The sequence below is a fragment of the Ursus arctos genome, unplaced genomic scaffold, assembly GCF_023065955.2.
Source record: "Ursus arctos isolate Adak ecotype North America unplaced genomic scaffold, UrsArc2.0 scaffold_10, whole genome shotgun sequence".
Lineage (NCBI taxonomy): Eukaryota > Metazoa > Chordata > Mammalia > Carnivora > Ursidae > Ursus > Ursus arctos.
In genome coordinates, this window is record NW_026622764.1 from 2,274,020 (window position 1) to 2,295,146 (window position 21,127).

Here is a 21,127-nt window from a genome sequence, read left to right on the forward strand (position 1 = left end):
GAGAGGGATAGTCCAAGAGAGAGGGATACTCCGGGAGAGAGGGATACTCCAGGAGAGAGGGATAGTCCAGGAGAGAGGGATCCTCCAGGAGAGAGGGATAGTCCAGGAGAGAGGCTACTCCAGGAGAGAGGGATCCTCCAGGAGAGAGGGATAGTCCAGGAGAGAGGGATAGTACAGAAGAGAGGCTACTCCAGGAGAGAGGGATAGTCCAGGAGAGAGGGATACTCCAAGACAGAGGGATAGTCCAGGAGAGAGGCTACTCCAGGAGAGAGGGATAGTCCAGGAGAGAGGGATAGTCCAGGAGAGTGGGATAGTCCAGGAGAGAGGGATCCTCCAGGAGAGAGGGATCCTCCAGGAGAGAGGGATAGTCCAAGAGAGAGGCTACTCCAGGAGAGAGGGATAGTCCAGGAGAGAGGGATACTCCAGGAGAGAGGGATACTCCAAGAGAGAGGGATAGTCCAGGAGAGAGGCTACTCCAGGAGAGAGGGATAGTCCAGGAGAGAGGGATAGTCCAGGAGAGCGGGATAGTCCAGGAGAGAGGGATCCTCCAGGAGAGAGGGATCCTCCAGGAGAGAGGGATAGTCCAAGAGAGAGGGATCCTCCAGGAGAGAGGTATAGTCCAGGAGAGAGGGATCCTCCAGGAGAGAGGGATAGTCCAGGAGAGAGGGATCCTCCAGGAGAGAGGGATAGTCCAGGAGAGAGGCTACTCCAGGATAAAGGCTACTCCAAGAGAGAGGGATCCTCCAGGAGAGACGGTACTCCAGGTTCCGTTCTTGAGAGGGAGTGGGAGGGACAGAGGAGTAAACAAAGGCAAGCTTATTCATGAGAGGAATGGAGCAAACACCCACACAAGTGATTTTGTAATCAAATGTAAACACGTGTGGAATCTTTCATTAATGTTTCAATCACATAAAAATGCCCTTAACGTTAACAAAGCTCAGGGGTTAAACTATTTTAGAACTTCATGAAACTCATTTCTGAGTGGACTGTCGCCTGCCGATTGGCTCGTCTCTCCCTCCGGGCACCTCCCTTACGGCAGAGCCCCTTCCCTTCCTGCCCACTTCCGGGGGCTTCTGGCTTCCCACCTGCTCAGGGCAAAGGGGGGATTTGATGGAAACCAGGAAACACTTCCCGGAAGAAAAGTTGTTCTGCCTGAGTCTTTCTTTTATCTTTTCCCGACCAGAATAAACCACCTCTAGTTTACTGATGACACGGTAGCGGACCTGGGTTCGTACCGTGGAAAAACCCTGAATCAGCTCCAAGAATGGGTTTATAAACTTGTGAATATTTTGGACTCAGATATCATAACTTCCACAAAACCTGTGACTCCGGTGTCACTCACTATTCGCAGGGAAAGCAGTTTCATGTCCCCGATGCTGGACATCGCGCGGCGAGCACAGACCCCTCGCAGCTTGGTTAACGAGGACCCTGGTCTGGGAGCTGGGTGTCCCCGGCCAGCCCAGAACCCTCCGCAGAGCCACCTTTTGGAGAGGAGCGGGCGTGGGCCGAGGGCCCCAGGATGTGCCCGTGCGTCCCCATCGGCTGGAGGAGGTCGAGGAGGCTGCTGGTTCTGAGGTCACTGTCTGTGGCTCTGTCGGCCCCGCCGGGGGACTTCACACAGCAGAAATGTATCTCCTCACAGTTCCGGGGCCCAGAAGTCCGAAAGCAAAGCATTGACAGGGCCTCCCTCCCAGCGAAGGCTCTGGGGAAGGACCCTTCCTGCCTCATCGGGCTTCTGGCGGCCCCAGGCGTCCTCGGTTTGTGGCCTCAGCCAGATCACAGCAAGGACAGTGTGACAGAGGACCAGCCAGGAGCCCTCTCCCGGGTCCCTTCAGGGATCAGGGGAGGCAAGGTTGAGTGGGGACCCCCAGGTGGGGAAGAGCCTGGGATGGAGGTGGGGGGCAAAGGGCAGTGACCCTTGACCTTTGACGTTCTCCAGCCCTCCACTCGGCTGCCTCTGGGGCTGAGGCCCGCGATGTGGAGCCAGTCCCCAGTCGGGCCTGCTGGGGGCTAATTCCCTTGAGCGAAGCACTGGCTCCCGACTTGGTTTTGGTGCAAAGTAGGAAGCGCAGGAAAATCTAGGTTCTTGGGCGATGGGAGCTCTCCTGCCCATCTGACCACAGCTCGGGCATCTGACAGTGCGGGACTCTGTAAGGGGAGCCGAAGTCCTAAAATAAACATGGCATGGGACAGGGTGTCTCGGCTGGTTGGGTTTTGAGGTCACTGGTTCAGACCAGGACCAGGGACAGCTGGGCCTGTGGTGCATGAGCCCATCAGAGGAGCTGAGCTCACACGTCCGTCCGCTGGGATTTCTGCTGCTTCCTGCTGGGCAGGTGGCCCCTTCACATGTCACGGGTCACAGCTGCAATGGCCTCGAGGAAGAACCAATCCACCCTTCCCAACAGGGCCAGCGCCTGGCATCACGGGCAGGAAGTGCCATTGCTGAGCAATTCGTCATTCGGCAAATCGACGCCCGTCAGAGAAACAACTGTTAATGGCGAACGAGTCTATTTTAAGAGCATGAGAATGAATCAGGATGGCAACCGCATTGGCACTGGGAGTGGCTAGCTGGTCCTTCTTTTCATGGAGCCAGGATTTGAGAGGTGAGGCTTCGTTGCAAGAAAATGAGACTTAGTCACGATGTAGCCGATTCTGAGCAAGCCATGCCTGGCACGGAGGCCTGGTGAGGACACGCAGGTGCCCAGACGCTCCCGGGCCGGCGGCACACAGCAGGTGGAGGGAGGATGCCCCCAGCCTGGGAGGACTCCCCAGCGGGCCATTCCCGAAACACACGATCTGCGTCCGGGGAGGAAGCCCAGAGCATTTTGTGCTCACTCTGGGGTTAAACCTGACACAGAGAATTTAAAAACTGAGCAATCAAGAGATAAAAAATTAAACCCTCAAAAAAAAAAAAATTAAACCCTCTGAAAATTCAGCCTACTGTCAAGGCGACTGGTTTAAATTCATTTGGTCTATTCAATGATTCATCGCGGAGTTCTGATTTCTTTAAGTTTTCAGATGCCAAAGTCAGTTGCTTTATTCCTGAGCAGGACTTTGCCTTTTGACAGTAGTTGCTGTTTGTGTGGGGGGTGAGGGGACAAGGAGCAAAGGATTTGGGAGCTGCGTCTGCAAAAAGACCTCAGTGTCTACAGCGGTATCGAGGGGGCTTCAGAAACCCTTCTGAGGCTAGGGTTGAGTCCTGAGAGCCGTCCCCGGGGTGTTGATCAGCCCATTTCCCTGCCCCGGAACAACAGGAAGAAGAGCTTACGTGCTGCCCTAACGAACGTGCCCGTCGCCACTGTCCGCCCCAGACTCCCCGGCCCTCAGCTGTCCTCCCAGCATCTGCCGAGTGAGAGAAACCTGGGTCAGCCCCGCGGCCTGGGAGCCACACGGGAAGAAGCTTTCCACCCGTTTGGCTGCATATATGGCTTCTCGGCACATGGGGCCAGTGGACCGTTCCCAGTCACACCAGCACAACTCGATTGCATAAAGGGGCCGTGTCCACGGAGCCCTATGACCGAGAACACAGGGAGGTTTGTCCTGGAAACAGTACGGGACGTATGGGGGCAGCAAGAGTGACCATCCCAACAGCTGAACGCAGCTGAGCCTGGGGCAGCAGCCTCACTGGGCTTTCGTGCCAGGGGACAGCGGGGATGCACGGTGCCATCAGGGAAACGCGGGTCACAGGCACGCAGACTGCAGAGCCGTGTGCAGCCTCAAAACCTCGGAGCTCAAGAGGACTCGAAACACACTAGGACTCCGGCCAGACTCTCACTTAGAGAAACCCCATGTGCGGGCCCGGAGCAGGAAAGCCGAGTGTGGGGAGGGCAGCGCGAGGAAGGAGCTGGCGGAGTGGGGTTGAGAAGCACTTGTCAAAGAAAATGAAGGGCCACGGAGAGAAGCAGCGGGACAAACAGAGGCACTGGAGCAGAGGCAGCGACCCTGAACCCGTGAGAGGACAGAGCAGCGGGAACCAGAGGCATGCACACGGTTCAAACCGAGCCGTCGCCCCCCGGACTGTGTCTGGCCCAGAGGCCTCTGAGCACCCGGAGCACGTTTCCTTCGCACGTCTTTACGAACTGCAGAATTGGGCACCAGGTGCAGTAACCACAGCTGACGTGGAGTTTAGAATGTGGTCTTTCCTCTGCTCTTCCAGACACCCAACCAGATTCCAAACGACATGGGCTGGTACTTTCCTAGATTGCTCTGACCTCTCGGGCCCCAGCGAGATGAACAGCTCGGGAGGGTCCTGGCTGGGAAGCCGGCTCACGCACAGTCCCAACCGCAGAAATGCAACCATATTTTCCTTACAACCTCAACCTTTCTACACATTTTGTAAAATCTAGGGGGGGAGAATTTACCGAACTATAATCGATGATTTCTTTTATTTGGTTTTGATCCGTTTTGAGTTTCATCTCTCTCTCTCCTGGCAAATAAAACAGTCTGGCTCATGTTTGATTTTTCCCAAAGCGCCTCCCTCCTCTTTCCTTCCTGTGCTGACAGCTCACAATTGTCCTCGCCGTGCAGACAGCTCTTAAATCTATATTCCTAGACCTCAAGTCTTTCCTGAGCTCAATCACCACAATTTCTGCTTGCTTTCTGGGCCTGTCTATCCAGATCGCTCCTCAAATGAACACTCACAAGTACTTCCCGTGGTACTTCTCTCCAGTAGAGAAGTGAGCAAAACAGAAACGTCTTGAACCCCGCAGAACTTAAATTCTAACAGACGGCCTGTTAGCCAAGTCAATGCATCCAGCCAGGCAAGCAGAGACCACACCAAGTTTCAGTTCAGGGAACTGGTTATGCAGGTGATGGAGGATGGAAAGGCGACCAAGGAGAAGATAAGATTAGTAATTGCAAGAAGCGACTACCCCTAGGGCCAGGGGACCCAGGAGAGGGAGGCAGTACCCCAGCAGCCTGGTAGCATGAAGGGGCGTTTGACGTGCGGTTGGGATCCTGGAGCCACAACTGTTCACTGATGGGGTCCTGACAGAAGCCAGAAGCAAGCCCCTCTCCCCTCCTCCTGCCTTCCGGCCCCTCCCCTGTCGGGAGAATCCAACAAGATGTCAACACATGTGGGGATGTGGTTCAGACCTCCAGCCCCATCGCTGCAAAGCAGGGGAGAGAGGGGTTACCGGGAATGAGGCTGAGTCACAAGGGGTATGTAACACATGCCAACAGCTCTTGTTTACAACCTCATATTTCAGCTAACTGCACCAAATTTCTTTAAGAAAAGGAAATGGATCTGCATGTTCACTCACATACAATCGGCGGCCAAACTCCATAGACAGTGACCGGCAATTGTCTCTTCTTGCCAGGCCTGTTTCAGGGACTGAGAAGCATAGTTCTGAGGTAAGTTAGCTCACATTCCAGCCCAAAGTAAAAAAAAAAAAAAAAAAAAAGAGGAAGAAGAAAGAAAGAAAGTTTCAGTTACACTTCAGTTACATTTACATCCAATCAATGTATGACATTGAAACATTAAATTAATTTTAAAATCAATTTAATATTAAAAGTAGCTGGAAGACCCTTATTACTAACATAAAAGATCTCTAGGGGAGCTTGGGTGGCTCAGTGGGTTAGGCGTCCGACTCTTGGTTTTGGCTCAGGTCACTGGGATCTCAGGGTCCTGGGATCGAGCCCCATGTTGGGCCCCACAGTGGACATGGAGCCAGCTCAAGATTCTCTCCCCCTCTCCCTCCGCTCCTCCCCCATCCCCTCCCCACCACCCATGCTCTCTCTCTCAAAAAAAATTCCCGGCTGATGATCCAGTGTCTCCTGTTCCCTGTGAAGCATGGGGGTCTGCAAGTGTTTCAAATGCCTTTTGCATGTAGCTCGGTCCCAGGCTACAATTTCCAAAGATGATCACGACAATGTCTCCCATAGCACACCCTTTTCTTTCCCCTTGAACTATGTGACCTTGACACTTCTTTAACCAAGCCAGCAGTTTCCACGACTGGACTCTGGGCAGACTTCGTGACAGTCTTTTTCAACAGAGTGGCCGAGCAGGTGCTGTGGGGCGCCTGACACAAGATGAGGCTGTAAGAGTGTCACGTGTTCCGACCTGGCTCTCTGGGAACCCAGCCGCCATGCTGTGAGGAAGTTCAAACGAGCCCACCACGTTCTTACACTTTTATCAAAGTTCCTTTGCATCCAGCCTGCATCTCATCTTTATCTGAGCCATAGCTTGTTTTGTACATGGATGTGGCTAGAGTCATGAGATCCCCAATAACAAGTGGGTTACTTTCTACCTCTCTCAGAGTTATCTAATAGTTTCACACCATCTTCAACCACATCTCTGAAAGTTGAAGTCAGTTGGAGACACGGGAGAGGAAAAGAATTTGGCCTGGTCTGATCTCTGGTTTGACAATAGCAGAAAGAATCCAGTAACACTTTAAGTTAGCTTTTTCATCAAATTTTAATTATATAAGCAATGTAAGTGCATTTTAAAGCAATTCCAAGACACACTGAAGCATCCTAGACAAAGCTAGCATTCCCCTGAACACCCACACCTCGCATCCCTGCTCTCCCATCGACTTGACATGATCTCTTCAGATCTTTCACACTTGATTCACACGCATGTGTTCCCATAGAAAACACTTAAATTGTGGTTCAACTATGTCATGTCATTCTGCATGGGTTTGGTTTTTTTTTTTAAACACATAAACTTAATAATACGATTGACGTTGTTCTGCAATGGCCCTCTTTACTTTTTAGCCACACGCTCGAGCTCCCTTCGTTCCAGGGGACCTTTCCTTCCTTCAGCTGCACTCCTTCCTATTTGAAGGGTCAGGGTAGCAAACGTCTTCATGTTTATGCAACCAACTCTGCGTTTCTGTTTCTTGTTCTCCTTTCAGTTTTGCATTCATTTGGGGCCATTTCTGAGTGGTTAAGAGGAAATACCTAACATTGTTACATTTCCCCCAAACCAGACATCTTTTGCATATTTTCTGTTGGGTGTGTTAGGGTTATTTCCTTCATATAGGACAGTTTTTGCTATAACATGAAGAATATTTTTTATCACATGTTACAGTAGGTTATTACAGAAAAGCTATGTATCTGATTCTATTAATTTTAGAATTTCTAAATTTAGGGGCTGGGCAGAGAACTTCATGGGTATCTGATTCTATTAATCAGCTTACTAAATTTGGGCATAAAGGTTAATGTTACTAGGATCTAAAGATTAGATAGTGGTAATGTCACAGGATGTGTCATTACATAATGTATAATGCACCTATGTTGTTTTCTTGATTTTGGTAGATATTTTATAGTTGGTTAGGAGGAAGCCATTGTTTGCAAAAAATACATATTGAAATATTTGGAGGTGATGCAGTATCACACCCTCGACTTACTCTAAACAGTTCAGGAAACATGCTTTGTTGTATGTACTGTTACTTGCAATTTTATGTAAATTTAAGATTTTTTTAAGTTTATTTCAAAAGGACTTGGAAATGCCTGCTTCCAAGAAAGTGAAGACTTAGATGATAGCCATGAAATCTTTCAGCCAAGAGGTTTTTGAACACATGCAACTCTGATGCTTGCCAAGTCAGAAAAGTGGACACATCTGCTGGCGAGAGGCCACTAGCTGCCTCAGCACCGACTACGCCAGCCTGTTGGGCAGGTAGTGATGGCTCCAGAACAGGCCTGTGTGCACGCAGCCCCGTCATCTCAGGTGAAGCCGTGAGCTCCACCAGACACGGCTTCTTGTCTCCTTCCTTCATGGCTGCATTCCACTTGACTCTTCTGGAAGCTTGAATCCTGTGATCAGCTGGAAGATTATTGTGTCCTGGTCTCAGCTGAACTTTTTCAAAAACAATTTACTAATGCTCTTGTAGGGCAGGGCCTAGACAAGGGACTTTTTGAGCCCCTTCCAATTCTGTGATTCTGGATATAAAAATTAGGTAATGAGCACCTTGGGGATATCAATTCCTGTCAGCTGCTTCCCCTCCCCCATCCACCTGCTCAGAGAAAGGGGCTGGGCAGAGAACTTCACGGGTAACCCACAGCTTTCCGGGCAGTGGATTAAAGGAAAGCCTTAAAATACTTCCAGCTGTCGCCTTCTCCAGGCAGTTTCTGGGAACATGTCCACTTAGTTCAAGTAATATTTTGGGATTTTCTTTAAGAATACTCTGTTAAGAAATACCGAATGTCAGTCTCATGAATCAGTTCAGTCACATTCAGAATCTGATGTCTTTCATACACATAGAGAAACCAAATATACAAATGGACAACAGCCAGAGCATATATAAAAATAGAATTTTGACCCACAACCTGCAGCAGCCCGCCAGGAAACAATCCCTTATCTACAATAAACAACCCAGGAAGCCAGCCTGCTGTGAGTCAGACCTGCCGTCGCCAGATGGCCATCTCCAGTGACCATCCAGGAGGGTGAACAATAACTTCTGGACAATCAGCCCCAGATGTCCAGGGCTTGATCAATAACTGACCACTTCCCTCACTTGTGTCCCTGATTCCAACTCAGGACCAACCAGAGAAAGCCCAATATGACCCCCTAACCAACCACATAGGACTGCCGCTCCTAGATACTACTTCCAGCGCCCCCAGGCCAGCGCCTGCCCCCATCAGAGCACACTAGAGCTGTCCCTTTGTCCCCTGTAAGCTCTCCTCTCCCCTGCCTGCCTTCAGTCTCTCCCAAAGCAAGTGATGATGGCCGACGCCCTGCTATAGAGCCCGCTCTGAATAATAGCCTTTGTTTTTCATTTGGGTAGAGTCTCTTTCCACAATATTTAAGATCTTTAAACACACACATTATCCCACTTGATCCTCACATAACTCACAAGAAGGGTGGAGCAGGCTCCCCTGCATGTCCGTAAAGACACAAAACTCCACAGCATTGACCTGAAGCTGCTCAAGGGCAGGACCAACACCAGAACTAGGTCATCTGATTTTTCAACCTGGGTCCTTCCCAAGGCAATCCCTGATGGACAGTATTGCTTATTATTGTTATCTTATATCCTGAGACTACACTGAAAATCAAGATTCTTGAAGATAATTTAGTAGCTGATTTTTGAAATTTTCATTGGCTTTTGTACAGGGTCGTTAACTCCATGAAAAATCCCTTCCTGACACTGTGCCGGGAGAATAACCCATTTTCCCCCACCTTTTTGAGTCACAGGGAAATTTGAGTTGAGACCACCCAGAAATGCAGAGTAGGACGTTGTTGACAAGACCCCCTTGGCTCCACAGGAGTCCCGCCTCCCACCAAGCCCCAACGTTCACCAAGACTCTTTAACGAGCACATGTGCTCTGACCTCCAACTCGGCCATGGATCTCCACCATCCAACCGTGAGCCGAGACTCCTGCGCCCTGCAAAGAAAGCTGTCCTGTTGATGCTAAATGCATACTCTACCCCAGCCTCTGTGCCAGGGACACTCAGACGTGTGAACTATGCCTCCCGCCATTAACCTCAGCTTCACAGGTGACAAAATATAATCCTTACAGTCCATTAGACCAAGGCATCTCAGCCTGCCATCTGAGGACACGTAGGGTTTCACTGATGGGCTTACAGGGCTGTAAACCCCCAAACTGCAGGTGATAATTGCTGTCAATGTGCATTTTCTGGGAAGAAATCGTATTATATTTGTTAAAGGACAATTTTTTTAAAGTAAAATCAATACTCTCATACAGAGTATAAAATGAGCACATGTCAAATATTCTATTTAATTCATTACTTGATAAGGGAACCAGCAAGATGTTGAAGAAAAATTCAAAGAAGAATTTAACAAAAAATTAAAATACTGCACATTTATAGTAGTAAAGGAATACTGACGCAAAACTGGCAAAACTGACAGTGTCTACAGAGTAAGAATCAACTGCACTCCCCTAACAGAATTTGCATTTCTACGAATAAAAATTATTTGCATTCTCTCAGTTTTCTATATAAATTACAGAGTTGTAGGGGCGCCTGGGTGGCGCAGTCAATTAAGGGCCCGACTCTTGGTTTCAGCTCAGATTGTGATCTCAGGGTCCTTGTATCGAGGCCCACGTCTGACTCTGTGCTCAGCATAGACTCTGCTTGAGATTCTCTCTTTCCCTCCCCCCTGCCTCTCCAGCTTGTGCTCGCTCTCTCTCGCTCTAAAATAAATAAATAAATCTTTTTAAAAAAACAAATAAATAAATTACAGAGTTCGAAAACAGCTCAAAGCCAATAAATGGTGGGAGAACCTGACTGGTGATCTAGATAGGCACCCACGAATCCTGCTTTTATTTATTTTTCCCATTTCAAAGTCTTCCTGATCTTTCCCTCCAGTCTTCCTTGTGATCATGATAGTATCAAAGATTCCTTCTAATCACGAAATAAGGTTGGTCTCATTAGGTTTGGGCTGATTGTTTACGTGGTTGCAAGAGTGTTATTTCACTTTGTCAATGGGCCATGGTAAGAGTGAATCAGAAATTAATAACCTTCCACAGAAGAAATCACTAGGCCCAAATGATTTCACTGATGAATTCTATCAAAATGTAAGAAAGAAATGATTGCATTTCTGCACAATCTTTCAGAGAATAGAATCCATTCTATAAGACTAGCATCACCATAATACCAAAGCCAGACAAAGACATTACAAGAAAGGAAAACTGTAGACCAATAGTTTCTCATGAACATAGATACACAAATCCCCCCAAATTATTGGCAAACAAATCTAACCGTGTATAAAAAGAACCATATTCCAGGAGCAAATGGGATTTATTCCAGGTGCACAAGGCCAGTTCAACATTCAAAAATCTATCAATATGGTCTGTCCCATAAATAGGCTACAGAAGAAAAATCACATGATCCTATCCATTCACACAGAAAATAACTCCATTGGTAAGTCCAATGTGCATCCCCCATTGAAAGCCACTGGCTTGGAAGGATGCTAGATTCAAAATAAAGACTGTGGCCAATCACCATTTTAGATAATGTCTGAAACTTGTTCCCTGTTACCCCAGAACTCCGTCCAAGGTGGGAAAACTGGACAGCATTATAGGACACTGTGGACCCCAAAGTATTGACAAATTCTCAGGAACTGCCCAAGGAGCCTTCCATTTCTGAAATATGTATATTAACGAATTTTATTTCTTCGATTTGAATTTAACCAAGGCAAGGCTGAACATCTTTTCTGCTTTGACCATTCCTCCCATGAAACTGTGAAAGAGCGTCAATGTACAGAGAAACCAGAGCATATGGACTGGACACTCTCACGCCTGCACCCTCGGGAAGACGAAGCTTGAGAACCGAGACTGATTTCCAAAATGTCTGACTCAGAGAAAACCACACTTAGCTCCCAACCAACATGTGCCCGCCAAGAGTCTGTCTCCGTCCTCAAGCCAGAGAATTCACTGCTGGGACTCGGGCTGGACGCCCCCTCTTTGCACTCCTGCCCGTGAATGCAGCCGCTCCGGGCCTTCCATGGGCTTCTGGCCGCTCACTACAGCGCACGTCTCCCCAGCTGCAATTCTTCTGCTGCCCCCGAATGAGCTCAGGGTCTGGTCGTTTGAGCTTGCCTCAGTTTACCTCTTTATTCAGGTTGACAAAACTTTATAATGATGGTGACTCAGGAGAGAAAAATGATGTTTCATTGGAAAACTGTAGCACACCTTCATGGGCATTAAATGCAAGTCCTGTTCATTCTCTCCAAGATTTTATTACATCTCTGTAAACTGGCCCGTATACACATGTAGAATCACTATGCTGTATGCCTTAGACTCACACAGTGCTGTATGTCAATTATAGCGCAATAAAGCTGGGCTGGATCCGGAATTCTAACTTCCTCCAGTATCCCACTACCACTTTCCACGCCGATCTTTCCAATTTTTCTCTCACCCTTCTGTCTTAGAACCGCTAAAAATTAAAACTGTCCTCTTCCCGAAGCCCGGCAGCTGGAAGCTGGACAACTTGATAGAACCTTCAGAGATGCCACTGTAACAGCTCATGTGTGCACAACTGTCCCCACGGTGGCTGCATGCGCCCCTCAGAATGGTCACCAGAATTTCTGATGACATCACCAGAGATGCTGAAATCTGCAAGCCAGGAAAACGGTCAGATTGCCACCACCTGCCCTCCCTCCATCTGGAGATGCTTGGAGCCCAAAGTCTAGAAATCTCCAATGATCACCCACTGGCCTCAGAAACTGACTCTATAGTTTGTTCTAATTGTTAACCTCAGTTTCTATTTGTTTCCCTTCAAATGCCAAGGACCTTGAGACTGTGTCGATGGGTGTGGGATGATCTACTCTGGACATGAAACTTCTTGGGAAAGTTTCAGGCGGGAGAATGATGGGGCTCAGGACAAGCTTCTCCAAAATATATCACCATGGCATGTTGACTAACTTAAGCTGAAGGAGTTTAAGAAAATGGCCACGGTGCAAAGCTCACTCTGTCCTCTACACACCTCACCCTTGTCCCCTGAAACAGGTCATAAGACTCTCATGTCAGAGGTATACCTTATACCCCGAAGAAAGGAGTGTGCAAATCTCTGAAGACAAAGGGATGCAGAGAACCTAACAAGCAGCCCTCGCTGTTTCCCACGGGTCACTACCCTCCCCTCCTACACCTGCCTACACCTGTCCTGTGCCTCCACCACCACCCACTCCTCATCCCACCCAGCATAAAACACTCGGCAAGCTCTGTCCTCTTGACTTCGTTTCCTTATGCTGTTTTCTGTTTCACATAAAATTTATCTTGAATACATTTCTATGCTTTTCTCCTGCTAATCTGTGTCTCTTGGTTTAATTTTCAGACCCATGGAGGAACCGTAAAAGAGTTGACGAAAATCTTTTCCTCCCCTACGAGAGCCAGAGTAACCACGGCTGTAGCCCAGTGCTTCCCAAATTCGGTGTGCATGTGTATCTCCTGGCAATCTGGTGCAAACACAGATTCTAAGTCAAGAGATCTGAGCTGGGCCCCAAGACTGGTTTCTAATAAGCTTCCAGGAGATGCTGTGGACAGAGACATAGCATCTGCAGGACTGAAGAAGGAACCAGAACCCAAAACAGGAGCGAGTAGACCAGATCTCCAAGGCCCAGCCAGCCTCCCCCTCCTTCCCAATATTAGAGCCTGAGCATGACCCTCCCTTCCCCCCTCATGGGACAGGACCTGGCTCACTTCCCGACATGACATCACAGGTCCCCGGACATTCCACGGTATCCCGGAGACCAAGGCAGGCGAAGCTGAGGGCCTTAGGGGAAGGTCTTCCTCCTTCAGCTGGAGAGAACATGGCAGGGAACAGAGGAGTGACCCTGTTTGTCCTGCTGCTGTCCTGCTGGCATGAAGCCAAGCTCCATCCAGCAAAAATATTTTCAGGTACGGTCACAAGTGGATTGTTGGGGTGTAGAAACGCTCACCTCCCAGGGGCTGAATCCGGCCACCGCGGCTTCTCCCTCAGGTCCTTCCCTACGTTGCCCAATTCATCATTTATTTCTGGGGGAGAATGGAGAACGTTGAACAGCGTTCTATCTTGGAAGACGTTCTAATCCAGAACTGCGTAGGAGAGGCGCGTGCGCGATCATTTTTATGAGGGAAATGTCTCACTAACCCAAAGTCCGGGAATAGGATGAAGAACCCGCACCCCAGGCCTCAGTTGCACACGGGCTGCCGTCCCGCACTTTCCGCGACACACGCTCTTGTTGCCCCGGGAGTGTGGCGGCCGCGTCCAACAGGCCCCGTCATTCCACCAACCCCACTTCTCACTAAGGGAAGGCGGTTTTCCTCCACACACCAGCGTCCTTAACACACGGACAGAATGAACAGCGGCCTGGGCAGCCGCGGACACCGGCCGGATTCAGTCCCCCGCAGTCCCAGAGGCCCTTGCTGGGGACGGTTCCAGTTACCCCCGGGTGGTCCCCACATGCCTCTGGCTGCGGTCCTTCCATCCTGGCCCCTTCCGCATGGAGGACCAGAGCGGTCCGGGAGCCGGGGACGGGATGGGACTCTGCGACTCGCGGGCTGCGAGGGCAAAGGGTGGCAGGAAAGGGGGGGATGCTCCGTGAACCCCCTACTTCCCTCCAGGACGCTGCCCCCTCGTCCACCTTCCTCAGAGGTCCCCAAGGACGGAAGGAAAGGGGTCAGGAGGGTCCCCCAGCCCCAGCTCCCAAGGGTGGACGTGTGGGCCCTGGAGGGTCCCCCACAGGGTTGGTGCAGCTCTCCTGGGAACTAGGAGCTCTCCTGGGAATTAGGAGCTCTCCTGGGAGCAGGAGCACAGGTGCTGGCCCCGAGCCCCGCACAGCACTCCCCGTCCAGCCTCGAAGTACCCATGCTGACCCGAGGGGACGGGCCAGCTGGCCGGGGTCGGGGTGAGAAGGCAGGTGGTCAGGAAAGATGAGAACGTTCCCAGCTTCCTTTTCTTAAGGAAACTGAGTTTCGAGGCTCCTACAAAGGACAGTGTCCTTTGTGCTGCTGTGGGTGCTGAAGGGTCTGTGACCGGGGCATGGAGGGGGCGAGTGTCACCCATGCGACCGCACGTCCCTCCAGCCGGCCCTTCCTGCTCAGGACTGTCGGGAGCCCACATCCCCTGGGAACAGCTCCCAGCACGATGGACAGAGCGCTCCTGCGGCGGCCACAGCCAGCCTGCCCCCTCCCAGACCTGCTCTCCTGGCCAGACGGGGAATCCCTAGGTGACAGTCGGGCTCTCCCCCCGCTCGGGAGACCAGTTAAGGGCTGTCTCTAAACCGTTTACTGAAAGCAAACATTGGGGTTCCTATGACTCGCAGCTGGGGCGCGGCCCCACACAGACCAGCTGTGGCCACTCGCCGCTGACCAAATCCACGGGCAGAGACGGTGGTGGGGACGCAGGAAAGGAGTTGATCTGAGTGAGGCCGACACTGGGACAACAGCGGACTCGTGTCTCAAAGACCGTCTCCCAAGTGCCGAAAACACTCGCAGGTTTCTATGAGGAAACAGGGGCCAGAGGCCGGCAGGTGTGGGCAGGTGGTGGAAAGGTCAGGTCGGTCTGTGTTTTGGGGTTCGTCCCGGGAGGGGTCTGTCCGGCTCCAGCCAGGACTTACCCTTGAGGGGCAGCGTCGGTTCCCATCGGAGGACGCTCTGCTCTCCGCATCTCCTGCCTGAGTGAAGAGATAAGCCAGAAAGAAGCACTTCATCAATTAGAAAGTTTGAGGTCAAAACGGGGGTAGCTGAAGTCCCCGTTCAAGCTTCCGGGGGCTAACGGCCTCCACGGGCACCACTGCCATCGGCCACACGGCTCGGCCTGACCCCAAGGAGAGATGGGGGGTGGCAACCCTGGTCCTGGTTTGCCTCGTTTGCCCCAAAGTCACCAGAGCACAACCGCGGAGGTCCAGGGGGGCCCTTCCCTGGTGGCCAGGATGGGCACTGTGCAAACGTGGAGGAGGCGCGGTCAGGGGATCCTGGTAGCTCCGGAGCCGGGCGGTTCGAGGCCCAGAGACTGTCAGGCAGGGGTGACAACAGGCGAAGCACGGCCCCGCAGCCACAGTTGACAACGCACTTTAAACACCGTGCGGATATTATAAACATAAATATTTTTCTGCACACGCTTACTGGCTGACTCGCACAATACTTCCATTATAATTACGGGACAGACACAAGACGAAGAGAATATTTTTAACAAAGTGCTTGCAGACGCAGCTGTACCCATTCTTAATGACTCATTAATGCCTCATCCAAAGAGAACTGTACTTTTGTTTGTTTCCTTTACGGAAGGTCAGCACGCTGGGAAGCGATTGTCATCTTCTCGCAGACCTTTTTACATAGATTTCCTGCATTGTTCTAAGCACTGCGTGCGCAGATGAGTCCATTGGTATGCAGATTGTCCATCATTAAACCCATTTGAAAATCAGCGTCGTCATTGGTTTACTGCTGGAACCCGAGAGCATCTACAGACTGCGGCTTGCATGCTCTGTGCAGCCGGTGGCCCTGCCCTGCGGGTCCCGGGCCTGCCCTTTCCCCTTGGGGAGCCTGCCGCTACCTGGCGGCTGGGCGAGAGGTTGACCTTGACCTCCAGTAGAGGACAGGGACCAGGGACCCCGGGTCTGAGCCAGAAGAGTGGGAGGGAGCCCCTGGCTGGTGCTGCCGCAGGGGGAAACCCGCACCAGTCACCGCACACGGCGGGGTCCCCGGCACAGAGGGCTCAGGCCAGCGAGGCCAGGAAGGCTGCAGGTCAGGTGTCCAGGGATCCCACCCAAGTGCCGTCTGGCCAGGCCAGCTCCCCCATGAGACCCTGCATCTTACCTGTAGACAGACCACCTGGAAACGCTCTGCCGATGAAGGGGAGAGCGCGGGTGGCCGGTCTGGGACCCCCTCCCCACAGGGAACCCCAAAGGGAACAGCAGTCCACACCCCCCGCTCCCCAAATCCTACCCCTAAGTCTCCAGGGGCACTTGCTGTTGGAATCAGTCAGAGAGGAGGCAACAGTGCGCTTTTTACAAAAGGACACGCATGTCCCTCTGGGTTGGCTGTCCTCGGAGCACTTGCAAGGGCGTCATCCTTGGAGTCAGGACGCCTGTTCCCTTCTGAGGGACGGCGCCCCTGAGCACTGCCCAAGAGGGCAGGAGTCCCACCGCACGGCGTCAGTCCAAACACGGCCACTTTGCTCACCACTCTCCAGACGAGAGCCTGGACCTGGGAGCCCCGGGCAGGGCTCTTCCCCTGCAGCCGGCTGGTGGGCGCCCCAAAACAGAGTATTTAGAGAGAAGTCAGTGCAAATTCAATGAATTGTTAAACCGTTAGGGTATTTATTTCCCCCCAGGTCCAAGCACGGCAATACCATCAAATTTAAGAATTCTGGACGACGACGTGGCTGGAGTGTTTGGTAAGGAGCTTCCTCCCAACAAAGATCTGGTCTGTTTGTGGAGGGGTGACTGGTATCAAAGGTGGAGGGGTGTGATTTGGTTTGAAGTTAGAATCACAGTCCTGTGGCCCCGCACCAGACCTGGAAGGGCAACCACGAGTCCCGTGAACCGGGCCGCCTAGAACAAAGCACCCCCAGGTCCAGGAGTCGTGGTGCCCAATACTCCCGAGTTTCCTGGCGGGTCTGACAGTCTCGGTACCCATAGGACTAGAGTCACCGGCTCCCACTGCATCCGTGGGCCGACCACCCAAGGGCCTGACTACCTGGGACAAAGAAAGGGTAGAGTCCCTGGGATTTCTGAGGACGTTGTGGGACTCATCGACTAAAGCCCAGAAGGCGAACCGAGGCTCCTGCCCCCCCTCACCTGATACTTCTCCCAGGTGGAGAGCAGGAAGCCGTGAAAGGGAGACATCTGTGTCTCTGGAGACACACAAAGTCCCCCAGGTGAGAACATCAGAGGATGTGGAATCAGAACTCCCGGCAGCAGGGCGTCGGCCAGGCCACTGTCACGTGCCACGTGCGTGTGGCAGAGACTCAGGCAGGTGGGGCCGGGAGAGCTCAGGGCGGCACAGGAACAGCTGGTGGGAGGGCCTGGGGGAAGGCCGACCAGGGGACGGCTCGGATGTGCCCTGGGGGATGCACTGGCTGGGGGGATGGGGCGGGGCCTCCACCATGGTCCCCGACATGCTTTCCACGTGCACTGCTCTATGTGAACCTCCTAACAAGCCCAAGGAGATAAACACGGACCCATTTTACAGACAAGAAAACTGAGGGTCCAAGAGGAAGCTGCCTGGATCGCAGTCCAGTGAGAGCAAAACCAGAATGTGGGTCCCATCTGTTGGGCACGAAGTCCGGTGCTCTTATGCTGAAAGCTTCCTAGGAGAGGTCAGGAAGACGCAAAGGGAGAAAGCAATGCTGCGTCATTTGGAAACCAGGAAGGACGGTGTGCTTACACAGGGACAGCCTGGGGAAAGTCTCAGAGGGGACGGAATGACAGGGGCAGTGAGAAGTGTGACTGCACCTGGGCCCAGGCTTCCAGCATCGTGTCATTGGGGGGCAGTGTTTATTCATCCAGGGTATCTGGATGGTCTCAGGTTTCAGAAACTGTTGAGGGAGGCAGGGGTCTCCCACCCGGGCAAGGTTCTTTCGGAAGGCAAATCCCATCCACGTGGTGCTCCTCGAGTCCCCGTTTCTAGTCCTGGCTTCACAGATGCCTTAAGCCCGCGTAGAGCGAAAGGTGTCTGTCCTGGACCGCTGGCTTTAACATGTCCTTGTGTGCTTTTCCCAAGATGAAATTCTAGTCCAGGAGATTTTGGATCCGAGGAATTCATCATTGCTTATAACACAAGAACTACTACGAAAACCAACAATGAGTTTGAAGAAAGAAAGCAAGTATACATTTTTTTAAACCTATAATTGCGTATATTCCTGGGTCTGTGGTGGTGAAGACACAATCCCATCGTTCTGCATTCTTTAAGGCCAGCTACTTTTGGGGCAAAAGCAAATGAAAACATGAAAGAAACAGTTGTCCCAAACCATTTCTAGAACCTTCCCGAGACCGAGGAGGTCAAGACTGGGCTGGCAGAGACGAGTTCCCTCTATTTTGGGGTGGTCTCTGGGGTGCACATGCAAGCAAGGTCTTGCGCTCGGGCTGCGAAGGGGGTTTAACCGCCGCAGGAACACGGGGCACCTGGAAACAGGACCTTTCAACTACCCGGCACACTGACGCATACCTGAGCCTTCTGAGAGTGGACGGTGACCATGACCCTATTCCACGGGGATAAAACTAGGGTCTGAAGCACGCACCCAAGGCCACCAGGCCGGTGGTGAGCAAACACAAAGAACGTGCTTTTCCAAAGTGCATCTATGTTCGGAAAGCACGTAGACCCACAGACTGGTTCTCTGAGAGCCGAGGCCGGGTGTCTGGGTGACACCTGCTAAGGGGAGAGCGGGGCATCTGAAATCTACATGCAGGGCATGACCTACAGTCAGCAGCAAGACAGTTCAGCCTTGTCTGGAGATTGTGCGTCCAGACGTAAGGCCCAGTTCCTAGGATTAGCATCACCCAGCATCTGCGAGGCCCACACAGCTGGGTGCTGGGGGGTCAGACGATGCCTGACTCTCTTACATATGAACTTTCCAAAGCACGTTTCCAGTAGAACTTGAACACTCCCTTAGCAGTCCGTAAAATACAGTGTGGACCCAAACGGCCGTCTGTGTGTAATCAAAAATCGTCTCCTTATTTTTTCCATGTTCTTCATCAAAGATGCCCACACTAAAAAGAGTCATAAGATGGATATTAATAAGAAGGATCATGAAAAGGAAGTCTCTTCTGGGGATGAAGACAGGCTTTCCCTTAATGGTAAATGCAACCCGGTAACCCCCTGCCTGTGTGGAGAACGCTTGGGGAGGACGGAGGAGCCAGGCAGATGCAGATGGGGACATCCTGGTTACAGAGGATGACAGTGTGGCTGGAGAGGGAGGCTGCTCCGCCCCAGGTGGGCAGATTTCCCGTCCCCGTCGAGGAACCGCCAGCCCTTAACCCCTGCCCGTGGCTCTGACCCTGGAAAAGCAGGGTCTGGAGGAGGAAGGCAGCAATGTCCCTGCAGGCAGGTGGCCGCCTGGAGGAAGGGCTGCCACACTGCCGCCCTCCCAAACTTCAGCTGGGTCGTGCCCCTCCCGGGGGCGGGTGGGCAGAGCCAGTGTCCCCACCAAGCCAAGGAGGCCCCAGGGGTGGGGGAAGGCGTCCCTCCAACAGCCGAGGGGGCTGAGATGAATTCCAGTCTGCCAAGGCTCCGAGGGGTGCCACGGGGTGACAGATCTTTCCTTTACCCTAAAGACTGCACAGAAGAAAGGTCACCTGTGCAGCTCATGGGACACCTGCCCTGTGAGGTGTGGTGGTGGGCCCTGAGCAGGACCAGGTCCTGGTACCAGGCACAGGGGAGGCAGGGTTTGACTCAAAACTTATTCCCCGGCCCCACTGAGCATCTCTGCAGGGGCCCCTGGGATCTGCATTTCAGTCCAGCCTGGGGAGCGAGCCTCTGGTGTTTGGAGGGACGGAGCAAGAATAGGATGCTTGTTCCAAGGAAGATTTCCGGTCGCCTGGATTTGTCCCACCCATTGACTCTGGTGAAGGGCCCAAAGGTCATCAACCGCATGTAGCCAGGCACCTTTTTAGCAGTGGGCCTGCATTAGGAGACGGTAAGGGCGGGGATGTGCCAGATGGAGGACAGCCCGTGAGCTGGACCGGCCTCAGGGACACACATCGCACCGGTGGCACTCACTGGAGAAGCAGGAGGAAATAAGAATGGACGGGAAAACCTGAGCTGGTGGAGAGCTGGGGGGCAGGGCGATGGAGTCTGGGGTGTGGGGATCAGAGAAGCCACCAGCTCGAGGGGTCCTGGTGCCCAGTGCCACCCTCGGAGGGACCATGAAATTCCCACACCTGTGGTGCGTGCGTGGACAGCTGCAGACGGCACTGCAGACCACCACGGTGCCCCACCCATCGTCTGTGGCACCCTGAGATCCCTGAGACCCACCGAGGGTTCTGCGGAGCCCCATCCCTGCAAGGCTCCCAAGCTGCTCGGCAGACTGCACTCCTCTGGGCCCCAAGGCAAACACCACGATCTAACATAATGGCCTCCTCCCTACGTTGGCAACAGCTTCAGGGGCAGAAGGGGTCCGTACCCTGCCTATCTAGAGAGTACTGTTCAGATGGAGAAACTGAGGCATGGCTTGGGGAAGGGACTTCCATATCATGTGGCAGGCCGGAGGTAGACTGGGAACCAGCACCCAGGCAGGACTGACTGAGGGGGCAGGAAGAGGTAGCTGGCATTTTTTGAGAAAGAAAAAGCCTTGGCATTCCAGTCTGGTCACAACAGAAGCCTGAATGAGAGCTCCTGGTAGGGGGTGGCCCTGAAGGACCCCTGACTGCCAGGCAGCCCAGGAGGGATGGTGCCACTGGGTGCCGATGACATCTCCGAGCTGGCCATCCTTGGAAGAGCGCCGTCCTCTCTTGGGGGGCAGGGGGGCACCATGGCTGTCTCCCCCACTCCCTGCCCTAAAGCCTCCTGGCTAGAGAGGGGACAGGAAGCAAATCAGTGAGCAGATGGAGTGCCATGTCCTCAGCAAAGTTCATGCCGGTCCACCTCAATAAGGATAGCCGTTTGCAGACTGGTGCAGGTGGACATATTGTCTCTGGCTGCTTACACATGGAGACGGGTTGCTGCTGCTGCTGTGTGTGTGTGTGCGCGCTCGTGCACACACATGCACGGATAATCCGGAGGGCTCAGGAGCGAGGGTCGGCATGTCGGG

At 52.4% G+C, this 21,127-nt stretch overlaps 1 long non-coding RNA gene across 1 annotated transcript; it reads left to right on the forward strand.

Annotated features, from left to right (window-relative positions):
• Nucleotides 1–2,244: 2,244 nt before the first annotated feature.
• LOC130542746 (uncharacterized) lies at nt 2,245–4,466 on the forward strand. The gene is made up of 2 exons (XR_008957524.1): nt 2,245–2,603; nt 3,255–4,466. It is a non-coding gene; the product is annotated as an uncharacterized LOC130542746 (long non-coding RNA).
• Nucleotides 4,467–21,127: the final 16,661 nt, after the last annotated feature.